Genomic DNA, 13,234 nt, shown 5'->3' with positions numbered 1-13,234 from the left:
CATTTAGTTACGGCCGATGCAGAACGCCCTCACTTGAATATATCAAAATTGGGTTGATTTATTATTGGGCGCCAAGGCAACGCAGTTCTTTTGGGATGGAATCTACAAATTGCCAGAAATATGGGATAATGTTATAGCTTTATATGGACAATATTTTGAATAATACTCGGTTCACAACCGTCTGATTATTATTGGTCGGCACTAAATGAAAATTAGATTTAAAAACTGCTAGGAGTTCTGAGAACCAAACCAGCAAATAAATGTTTTGAAATAATATTTGTATTTATTTGTTATATATGGACAGTGTTTGATAAATAACTACTTCATACGTTTGTTAGATTTAGAAAATTAATTATTATTGTACAATCTATACACTACTTTTCGTCTAATTGACCCTATGGTTAATTGTTTTCCCCGATAAATTGAACCGTGTGATCGGGAAAAAACATATACTATATGAAAACACATGTAAATTTCTCCGGATAATTCGGAAAATCCGGACCCGGTTAGGGACAAGGTCTGGGACAGATTAGGTTTCCCAGCCGATTGAAGCCGATAGTTGTCATGATGGAAAATTATTGGTTTATTTTCCCATTATTGGTTTCGGACGGTTTTATAATACAGCAAACCATTCTGATCCCACCAAATACGTGAACATTCAGTTATGCTGTTAATTTGCCTGGTTGGATTGGTTTTACATATAATTTTTTGCGTTTAGGATTGTAATTTTCTTCAACAATTACAAAAACATGCAAAAACAACACCATTTTTTAAAAAAGCTTTTAACGCCTCTTGTCTTCAATTCATATGGCACCCAAATTCGTTGTCTTGAATGTATCCCTCTTCTTCTAAAGGTTTTGAAATAAATACTTCAGTGACTCCCAAATAGCTTGCGAGCTCTTTTTGTGGTCGGCAACAATCTTCATCGAGTAATATTCCAGTTCCTCAAATTCAAATTGTTTGACGGCGCATAACGTTTTTCGTCTTCCAAGCCAAAATCACCACTTTTGAATGTGTAAAGTACCACCCAAATCGGAAGACTAACGACTGAAGTTTTCTTGTATTTAGGGATGCAAACAATGTATCGATGTTTTTGAAACATCGATGTTTTCGTCAAAAAGCATCGATGTTAGCCATCGAAGTCTCGAATCTAAAAACATCGATGCATCGATGTCACTTTCAACGATGTTTTATGTCGATGTTTTATATAAAAATATTACTTCACACCTTCACACTTTTTCGGGTATTAACCCGAAACCCTCTATTTGGATAACCTTTATTACATTGGAATTAGATTTTTGTAAAATACGGAGAATTCGTTAAGGGAATGTGCGCTTGGACCTGCGGTCCACCAAAAGGTGAAATGTAAGCTGTCGAATTTATCTACAATTACAGGGACGGAAGGTGGAAGAGAAAGTGTATCTCGGCTGTTACCCCTACCAAACAGAAGCCTATAGAGTTTGGGTTGACCTGAATACTGTGTTTCCGGAGTTGTATAAGTAGTCTTATTAATATTTACACATTGTAGCCTCTTCAGTGCCGAGTAAACGACTGTTTTCTTAACCCAGGGCAACTATCACGCAGAAGTACAATCGAAAAGAAATGACAGTGAAAAAATTTTTCATATCGTTGTTTTGAAATTCTGTTATTTATTGAGAAAAAACTTTAACAGACATATAATGCTAAGTGAAATAAAATGCATCAACTTAAGGCGTACTACATTTATTTATGCTTCTGCTTCTGTATCCCTTAGCTTTTCACACTAAATTTAAAATAAATTAAAAAAGTTCAAAAATACATCGATGTTTCGATGTATCGATGTTTAAATGGCCGATGTTTTTAATTTCGATGGGTTTTGAAGAAACATCGATACATCGAACCATCGATGTTTCATTTTACGATGTTTGCTTGCTTCACTTGTATTAGAACCCTGGAATAATAATCAAGCAGCGCCATCTTTGGCAAACCATACGAATATAGCCCCAATAATATTAAATATATTTGTTCTTGCTACTCCTGCAAGGATTACATCCTCAAAAACTCCCAACTTCTTCGGCAAATCTGATCTCAGCGGAAATAAGGTGATGAGATATGATACTTCTATAGAAAAACTGAATGCAAAGAGATAACATCAGCGAATCGAAAATGTAATCCACTTAATGACATTTTGCTAATTTTCATCTTCAAATTTGTCTGCTGTTCACTTTGGTTTTACTAAATTCTAAATTTTTCTAGAACATATATGCAAGGTCATTGTAAATGTTAAGTCGATTGACTGAATCATCTCCCGCGTCCCACTTTATTACTTTGCAATACCTTTCTGTCCGACCACTCGATCTAATGTTCGTGTTATCTGCGAAATACTTGATGTGTGATTTCATTCATGAGCGCACACAATCATCAAACTTAGCAACTCCGACGAAAAAGTAATTAAAAGTTTACAAAAAGGTTTGCCAACTGATGCTTCTTCGGCGCTTAGCGCTTAGCAATGACTATGACATATTTCACACATCACAACTGACACTACAACGCTGTTAACATATATAACTACTAGGGTATCCATGTAAAGGGTGATTTTTTAAGAGCTTGATAACTTTTTAAAAAAAAAAAACGCATAAAATTTGCAAAATCTCATCGGTTCTTTATTTGAAACGTTAGATTGGTTCATGACATTTACTTTTTGAAGATAATTTCATTTAAATGTTGACCGCGGCTGCGTCTTAGGTGGTCCATTCGGAAAGTCCAATTTTGGGCAACTTTTTCGAGCATTTCGGCCGGAATAGCCCGAATTTCTTCGGAAATGTTGTCTTCCAAAGCTGGAATAGTTGCTGGCTTATTTCTGTAGACTTTAGACTTGACGTAGCCCCACAAAAAATAGTCTAAAGGCGTTAAATCGCATGATCTTGGTGGCCAACTTACGGGTCCATTTCTTGAGATGAATTGTTCTCCGAAGTTTTCCCTCAAAATGGCCATAGAATCGCGAGCTGTGTGGCATGTAGCGCCATCTTGTTGAAACCACATGTCAACCAAGTTCAGTTCTTCCATTTTTGGCAACAAAAAGTTTGTTAGCATCGAACGATAGCGATCGCCATTCACCGTAACGTTGCGTCCAACAGCATCTTTGAAAAAATACGGTCCAATGATTCCACCAGCGTACAAACCACACCAAACAGTGCATTTTTCGGGATGCATGGGCAGTTCTTGAACGGCTTCTGGTTGCTCTTCACCCCAAATGCGGCAATTTTGCTTATTTACGTAGCCATTCAACCAGAAATGAGCCTCATCGCTGAACAAAATTTGTCGATAAACACATTTCGAACCGAACACTGATTTTGGTAATAAAATTCAATGATTTGCAAGCGTTGCTCGTTAGTAAGTCTATTCATGATGAAATGTCAAAGCATACTGAGCATCTTTCTCTTTGACACCATGTCTGAAATCCCACGTGATCTGTCAAATACTAATGCATGAAAATCCTAACCTCAAAAAAATCACCCGTTATATCAATGACTTCATAGAAATGTGAGTATATTTATATGCAGCTAAGCAGTGTAGCTAACAAGTGTCTGTGCAGATAACTGTCAAATTCATTGCGGAAATTGGAATTATTGAACAGTCAAAGCAAGCGTCCACCACATACACATATGCATATGGCAGCCGGTATTTACATATGCACCGTTATTTGCAATCCTGAGCTGCGGTGGTGCATTTGTTTTGCAAATGGCAAACTTTCCCAAAACACTCGCACCCGACCAATCAGTGTGAGCCAAGTGCAATATGAATGCTTTCGGTCGAGTAATCCACCAGATTCAAAACTGCCAAATTATGTTCATATGTACTTATGTATATGTGTCCCTTTGACAAATTTGCTATTCAGGAGTTGAACGAACTGCAATACCAATTTGGAATTAATGACGTATAGTTCCAGTAGTAAAGATCAGATGTATTGGTCTACAACTTTGCTTCCGTCGTTTTTTTGTAAATTTAATTTTTTTTTGTATAAAACCGGTTACAAATGTTGATGAGCCTCAGCCGCACTTTTCTTGGAATTAAAAAAGAAAAGCAAAATGTCCCGCAAATGTCTAAAATTCGGCTCAAAAAGTGACATTTTCAGTTAAGAATAAGTTTGGGATGCAAACAGATCTCTATAAATATTTTGTTGGTTTAATGTTGACACAAATGTCCAAGATCGATATAAAAAAGAGTGCGTGGAGTCCCTACGCGCGGATGAAGTTGTACTTCTTAGTGATATTCCAAGAAATGCATATCATTTTGTATGAAAGAAAACTAGCGAGAGACACTTTCTTAAATTCACATGTTATAAATTTATTATGCACATTTTATAAACCAAAGTCCAAATTAATTATCATTTCAGGGTTCTGCCGGATTGATATCTATAATATTTACAATTGGATTATAATAACTAAAATACGATATGAAATGTCTTACATCTATTTTATCTATATTTCTCGCGAATACCGCATCAATAGTCGTACCTCCTTTTGCCGTAGGATCATTTCTTCCATTGATCATTTCTAATCAAAATTTCTCTCTGAGGAATGCCAGTAATGGTTCAGCTTCTGGCAATGAGAAATTTAAGTTAAAATCTCCCGCAAGGAGTACCGGTTGTTCGCTGTACTTTACTGGTTCCCCGATAATATCTGCAAAAGCTTGCGAACCTGCAGTTGACAACTGTAATAAAGCTTTACCGATGAGCAATTTTATACCTCTCATCGATGAATTTGGTGATATATAAATGGCAATTAAATTAAATTTTTTATTATTATAATTATCGCTAGGGTTCATTTTGCATTCTACCGCACACAAATCACCAATTCTTGTTGATGTTGATATCGTCACATCAGCATCACTCGCGTACGGAGCCTTTATATCTAAATGAGGTTGAGAATATGAGATTTGTCTTGTTCATTGTGATAAATAGCAACGCCTGAATTTCTTGTTTCATTTCGTTGAAATTTTACAACGAAATCAAAATTTGGTACGGATACAGGAGGCTCTTTGTCGTTCATAAATGTTTCTGATAACATCAAGATGCTTGACTGTTTAAACACTCTATCTGAGAAATCAACAACATGAGCACGAAGACTTTGACAATTGAATGATATTGATAAACATTTTCTTGTGCTAGGAAACTCGAATAATTCTTTTCCTAAGGTGACAATTGGATTTCGACGTAATTTTATCATTTCATCTCGCAAAGCGCGACCTGTCATTGCTTCCAATGAAAAAAAAAAAAATTTTTCTGTTTGTTCACTGGGATAATGTAAATTTGGTGGTTGACAAACTTACGTGCGCGCATATACAAATGTAAGTTTGTGTGTTTATTCAATGACATATAAACATGTACATATGTATGTTTATGCATAATGTTGCTGTTGCGCAACAATTATCGCAACTGTTCCGAACTCGTATAAACCCAGCAGATTTAAAAGCGAGATCTCCTGAAATGAGGAATGAAGGAGTCCTCCTATTGACCTCTTTTAGGAGCAGTAAGGGAGATTTTTGAATTTTGTTCTTATATTGTGTTTTTATACTCTCGCAACAAATGTTGCTAAAGAGAGTATTATAGTTTTGTTCACATAACGGTTGTTTGTAACACCCAAAACTAAACGAGTTAGATATAGGGTTATATATACCAAAGTGATCAGGGTGAAGAGTGGAGTTCAAATCCGAATGTCTGTCTGTCCGTCTAAAAATTGTTTGAGTAAAAATTAAGATATCTTGATGAAACTTGGCACGCTTATTTCTTGGCACCATAGGAAGGTTGCTTTCGAAAATGAGCAAAATCGGAAAACTGCCACGCCCACAAAATGGCGAAAACCGAAAACACATAAAGTGCCATAACTAAGCCATAAATAAAGCTATGGAAATAAAATTTGGTATGAAGGATCGCACTATGAAGAATATGCCCATATTTGGATGTAATTTTTTTTGGGGAAGTGGGCGTGGCCCCGCCCCCTACTAAGTTTTTTGTATATATCTCGCAAACCAATGGAGCTATATAAACCAAACTTTCTGTAGTCGTTTTTTTTAGCCACTTCCTAATACAGTCCAAAATGAAAGAAATGGGATCATAACCAAGCCCACCTCCCATACAAAAGTTAGGTTGAAAATTACTAAAGGAGGGTAACTCACTAACGAAAAACGTCAGAAACACTAAATTTCACATAAGAAATGGCAGATGAAAGCTGCACTCAGATTTTTTTACAAAATGGAAAATGGGCGTGGCGTCGCCCACTTATGGGTCAAAAACTATATCTCAGGAACTACTCGACCGATTTCAATGAAACTTGGTTTGTAATAGTTTCCTTACATCCCAATGATATGTTGTGAAAATAGGCAAAATCGCTTAACAACCACGCCTACTTCATATATACCAGAACTTTGAAGACGATCTGAATCATTTACTTTACAATATATAAAGAAAGTACTAGCGAAGATATCCATGTAGAACTTTGCACAAATACTATGTTAATAGTGTGGCAGCCCCATTCTAAAAATCGCCGAAATCGGACCATAGGTTTTTAAGGCCCCATATATCGAACACGAGGACCTCGGTGCTTCTAACCTAATAGTATGGTTTCCAACTTTCAAAGGACTTTATACAATATATATGACTAATATGTGGGTCAAATTGTGTATTATATAATATAAATAAAGGTAAATAAATAAATTGCGAGAGTATAAAATGTTCGGTTACACCCGAACTTGGCCCTTCCTTACTTGTTATATTTTATTTTAGTGTTGACCTCCTTTTGTCATCTTTTAGGAGCAAAAAAGGAGATTTTCTACTTCTATTGTGATTTTTTTTTTACTGCATTTCAGTATTGACCTCCTTTTGTCCTCCTTTAGGAGCAATAAAGGAGATTTTTTAATTTTTCGTAGCTTAAAAATCGTACTTTTGCTTCAAAAATTACAATTCAACGGGAAATAATAACTGTTAATTTTTGTCTTCAAGCAATTGTTCATTTCAAATGTACTCTAAAAAACATTTAAAACGCCTAGTGAATAAAAAATTAAATAATTTATATAAAAAATAAAATAATAATACACAAAATGAAAATGATGTGGAAAGTGTGAAAGAAATTGAAAAACATGGAACAAAGAATACGGAAGCTAGAGGAAATATCGGCGCAGAACACTATACTCCTGGAGCGGATTATTGACATATTTCCGGATTATTGAAGATTGAATTAATGATATTTCCTATTAAAAACATGAATGATTTAGCATCTACAGAGTCCTTGCTTTTGAATAAGCCCGAGGCAGAAATTGTGAGTATGATAAAATACATTTGATAAGATGTTACTAAACAGTTTGAGTTTATTATAGGTGGCGTATCTGAAGCAAAAATTTTCAAAGAGACCCCTAACAAAAATTTTGGATGAAGTGATTGCGGAGTCCAAAAAAAAAGTTGCATTGAAGAATTATGCACTTTTTAATAAATTTCTTTACGATAATACATAATTTCAATTCATGTCATATATTTTTTTAACAAGTTTAATTTTTAGAGGTCTTAAAAGATAATTACTCATACCCTGATTTTGAGGCAAAGATCAAAAAGGCGATTCTCAAATGTAAAGCTCAGTTCTACAGGAACACTTATAATATAAAATAAAAACAATAGATTTCATGTACATTCATTTAATTAGAAAACGTTAATAAAAAATAAAATTATAAAAATTTGTGTGTGTTAAAATAATTGCAGGTTGAAAACAATATAGTAATCACAGAGATCTCCTTTAGGAGTAATCATAGAGATCTCCTATTGCAGTAATCATAGAGATCTCCTTTAGGAGTAATCATAGAGATCTGCATTAGCATGTTAAAAGGAGTACTCGTGTTCCAATGACATGCAATGTTAAAAACGAGTATAAACAATTTTACGTGTATTTACACACGAGTATTAGGAGTAATAGGGAGTATAGTATATCTCCTAAAGGATTAATCCAGGAGGTTTCAAACTATCATCCTAAAATCTGCTGGGAAGTCTTCTTCACTTTTTCTTCTCTTCTTCACTTCACTTTCTATGTCCTCTCATGGTTCTCAAGCATGAGTGGAGACGATCAAATTATCGCCCGTCAAATAGAAATATCAAAAATTTTTGATTTTCATCAAACAGAGCCGACGACACCAACACACTTAAAGTGTTTGACGCAATTATTTGATCGTCTCCAAGGCACTTAAGAAGTATAACTTCAAAAATCGATTTAATCGACCAGTGCTTGACTCTAGAGGCATCTATTGGAAAACGGCGGATACAAATTTGTAGATATACATATACCTAAATCAATACCAAATTGACAAATGAGTCCGAGAAGGCTATTTTTGGTTATGCTTCAACACCAACATTTATAGTAAATAGAAACTCCGTCATGAGAGGCATACTAATTAGTGATATCTAAGGCTAAAATGGATATGGATAAATGGATGGAAATACGCTGTGTACTATCTCAATTGTATATATAAGGATCTTGTTTCCTTTAATGCTGTTGCCAAGCAACATGTATGCAATAAAACTATAATGCCTTTGAGCAACGCTCATATAGGAAAATAAAATACGAATTCTTGTTCGCCGAAGCGCGCCGCCTGTAAATGGAAGAAAAACCAGAAGAATTAACATGTGGATTAAATTAATAAAAAATGTGTGTCAGAGGCACGAGAGTGTGAATTAAGAGTTTCCATGAATTTTCGACTGAAACCGCAACGCAAGAGCGAAGTGCGGAGGAGGAGAGCGGTATTTATTTGCAATTACGGCCAACAATCGCTGCTGTTACTACTGCGGCATGTTCTGTTGTCGTGTTGCATATATTATATTTACTTGTGGTGGAAAATTGTCGTTGGCTTCTTACACAGCACACGCTAATGAAGATTACACAAGCAACGTGAATAATTCGAAACGCGAATAATTCGTGAAGTGCGCTAATTTTTCAACGGCAAGCCAGTATGATATTTACGAGGTAGCGGATGTTTGAGCTTATGAGTTTATCACTAGCTTCCAGATGAACAATACAGTCTATACCATAAACCATACCATGGAAGACCATAAATTTAAGCTCTTAGCATCCAGAAATATTTACTGTGAATAACATTTTGTCATCTCTGTCTTAACATCAGTGCGAGTTACGAAGAAATTTAAAAACCGGTTCTTGAAACTTTTATTCCACTCTGAACTCAGAATCGCTGGTCTTTAGATGATGAGAAATAATAATTGTCCTTTATTATACTTATCTGAACTTCGCTGGCTTTTCTGAAATACAGAGATTTGTTTTTATCCAGTTCCTGAAGATCATATTCAAAAATTTAAGGTTTGTATGGCCAATGGTTGGAGATTCGAGTAGCTAGTATGCATTTCACTACCGCAGAATATGTTTGCAAGTTAATTTTGTTTTAAAAAATCGGAAAAAGTCATTCCACTCAAATTTAATATCGTAATACGTTTTAATAAATGGGTATTCTTTAGGTCGAATCGGGGCATTCAAAACAGGCAACCATATTCGCCACTAGATGGGGCTATGGAAAATTATATTAACAGTTGGGACTAAATTAACATGGGGAGGAATACAAACAATTATATTCGATATGTATACGAAGAAATGGTCTCCAATAATAACAATATTAAAATGTTAGAACATCTCTCTTACTTGCAATACCTCATGTATGACCCGATAATGGTGATTGGTAAAGCCATAAACTTCTCCCTGGATTTGGTTAAAGTTTTATTCAGCTGCGCAAGTTCGTTTAGACTGGGAGTTATAGGAAATTTTCCGTTTGAACTGGCTGAAAGACTAACAGCCGTGTCGTAATTACTACAGCCTTCCATTAACCAATTCCATCCTGCTTTAGTTCAAAACGCTAAACGCAGGGAAAAGTCTCCGGCAATGACTCCCACATATTACACGATCCCCTACTTTCTCCGTATAGAAAGGAGAATGTCCAAAGCCAAAGTAATTTTTTGATAAGCTCTCCATTCTTGATGTTCCAAGACCTGATTTGTTCTATTAACATCAAATTCTTTGATAGAAAATCTTGTGTGTGTGTGCACGAGAAATACTAACTAATTTCACAAAGTACATATATTTTACAAAAATTTAAATACTTCGTTTGGTTTGCATGATAAGTGTCATTTGAGGGAATTGTGGAGCAAAAACAAGCTCCTAGTCCCACTTGACTAACCAAAAACGGAAATAATGCAACCAGATATAAACGTTTTGTGTGTCGTTATACGTACTTGTGTGTGTGGTCAGGTAGTATTACCAACTATCAGCGCACTTGTAAATGAGAGCAGCACAAACGGAACGCTTGTCTAATTGTAATCCAAGTTGTAAGTCGTTTAAAACAGACGAGTCCTTGAATTAATTACCCTCGGAAGTGTTGTGAGCAAAATGTGAGTCGAAGTAAAAGAGCGTACGAAAAGTGTAGGGAGCTCGATAACCATAGTTGGGGGGACTAAAATGGCAGCGATGCTTAGCAAATGGCCGCACTAGTATATCGGCGTAACCAGCAAAGCCTGTGGCAGTGAGTGTAGAAACGGAAATTCGGTGCTATGGCAAGCAGTTAGACACCAGTAGTGGCGACTGCAGTGGATCAGAGGGAGATTGAGAGTAGTAAGTGGAATACAGATTTGTAGCGTTCCGTAAACCGTAGCGCATTCGAGGTTTTAACTTCGAGGCAACGCTCCATGCTGGTTAGATGTGCCTGCACAGTCATCACTGTCTGCGAGATTGACGTTGAACCGATGTGATGTTAGCGATAAGGTGGATGGACGCTTTTCCAAGTTTTGGTGCCATTGCTGTTGTTGGTAGTGGCTGTACATATTGTTAGCGGTGTCGTTCAAGCGGTTTAATGGTGAATGGTGTGCAAATGAATATCAACGGATGCGGAAATGAAATAAAATAAATGAATGAGTGAAATGAAATGAAATGAAACCGTTGAGTTGTGTTGCCGTCGCGGCAATGACCATTCAGTAAAATGGGCAATTACTGACTGCGCCACGTGCGGCACACAACAACAAAGGCAACTCAAACAGTGTAAACGGCAAATAAATGACGACATTTCAATTAAAAGTGACACTTTGTCGATTCTCATGTCTTAATTTTGTGGCATGTGTCTTTAAACTGCCTTTTTTAAGATTTAATGTAGCTTACTTCTTAAGGATACTCACTTCAAAAATGTATGTATTGTTCTAAGTAATGCGCTATTGACCATATTATCCTCGTCATTCTGATAAACAGAATTCTCTATTTAGCATACATACATATATTATAACATTTTAGATGTTAAGTCTATTCTTCTTTTCCTTTACTAGCGTGTGTACCGCTTACGAGATTATAGCCGAGTTAACAACAACATGCCATTCCTTTTTCTTTTTCGCTGTTTGGCGCCAATTTGGGATAGCAAGAGTTGTCAGGTCCTTCTCCACCTGATCTTTCCAACGGAGTGAAGGTCTTCCTCTGTTTGCTCCAGCGGGTACTGCATCGAACACTTTCAAAGCTAGATCGTTTTCCTCCTCGGACAACATGACCTAGCTAGCGTAGCCGCTGCCTTTTTATTCGCTGAACTATGTCAATGTCGTCTTATAACTCAAACAGCTCATCGTTCCATCGTCTGCGGTATTCGGCTTCGCCAATGTTTAAGGGACTGTAAATCTTCTGCAAAACCATTCTCTCGAAAACTCCTAGTATCGTTTTAACGGATGTCGACATCGTCCACGCCGCTGCGCTATAAATCAGGACGGGAATAATAAGCGACTTGTAGAGTTTGGTTTTAGTTCGTCGAGAGAGGGCTTTACTTTTCAATTTTCTACTTAGTCCAAAGTAGCACCTGATGGCAAGAGTGATTCCGAGTTGTATTTCGAAGCTTACATTGTTATTAGTATTAATGCTGGTTCAAAGGTATACGAAATTATCTACACAGTGCGTGGGGGACAAGACACGAGTGCGCCGACTGTTTGCTTGATGACAGGAGATATTTCGTCTTGTCCTCATTCACCACCAGACCCATACGCTTCACTTCCTTATTCAGTCCGGATAAAGCAGAACAAACGGCGCGGTTGTTGCTTCCGATAATATCAATATCATCGGCATACACCAGTAACTGTACACTCTTATAGAAGATTGTACCTTCTCTATTTAGCTCAGCAGCTCGTCTTATTTTTTCCAGCAATACATTGAAGAAGTCGCACGATAGTGAACGTCAGTTTATACATAAGAATGGCGGAACATTGGCCAATGGATGGTTCTATATAATAATAATTCCATGATTTTACGACGGAGCACTATTTGTTTACTTTTTTGATCTCACGCCGAGACAGTGTGTCACTCGAACTCTTTATAAAATTAACTCTTGTTTAAAATTATATTTGTCCAACTTTATCCACCCTACTAATGTGCTTGTAATTTTTTGTAATCGGAAATGGAAAATTGATACACAAGTATTCGAACTTTTTTTTTTGTGATAAGCTCATATAAGGAAGACATGCATATACTATATAAATATTACGAACATTTTCATTATATGTAAATTCCCTTTAATCAATCAGTATATGTAAATCAATTTAAATTTTCGAAAGAATTCCCTTGCTGTCGGGACCCTGAACAACCGATCTTCAAGGCAAATGTCCCACTGATCACCTCGTGGCGTATGCCTTCGAGTAGTGATGGCCGATGGCCATCCCTATACATATATAATTTTTTTCCAAACCTTATCACTTAATGTATGCTGGTTGAAAAAACCTCTACGAAACTAAAGGATGTGATAATATAAAGTCTAGGAAAAAGAAATATAATATTTTATTTAGTATATAATGATCCGATTAAGTTAAATATGCACCGTTTTATTCCATAGTTTGTTGCATTTTTAAAGTCATTTCATAAGATCACTCTCAAAAAACTCTCGTCCCTATTGGCACTTCTCTTGCTCGAATTTTTCACCAGCAAAATTATTCACCATAGATAGGAACATTAATGTCAGCTCCTATAAGGAAGATGTATAAGTACCTCCCAACCAAATCTTTCGGAGCTTATGTAGAGTCACTATTGATGTATTGGCTTGACGTTGTCCTGATGAAACTCCGTTTTGCCCAAAGCAGTTCATTCCTAGGCGTTTGCTTCCTTCAGAGGTTCGAATTGTTAATAGTACAAGTTCAAATTAATAGGGAAGCAGCTCATAGCAGATAAGTTCCTGCAAATCTCAACAAATATAAAGCAAACAC

The sequence above is a fragment of the Zeugodacus cucurbitae genome, chromosome 6, assembly GCF_028554725.1.
Source record: "Zeugodacus cucurbitae isolate PBARC_wt_2022May chromosome 6, idZeuCucr1.2, whole genome shotgun sequence".
In the NCBI taxonomy this organism is placed as follows: domain Eukaryota; kingdom Metazoa; phylum Arthropoda; class Insecta; order Diptera; family Tephritidae; genus Zeugodacus; species Zeugodacus cucurbitae.
The sequence above is the reverse complement of the archived record's forward strand: the minus strand, read 5'-3'. Positions refer to the sequence as shown.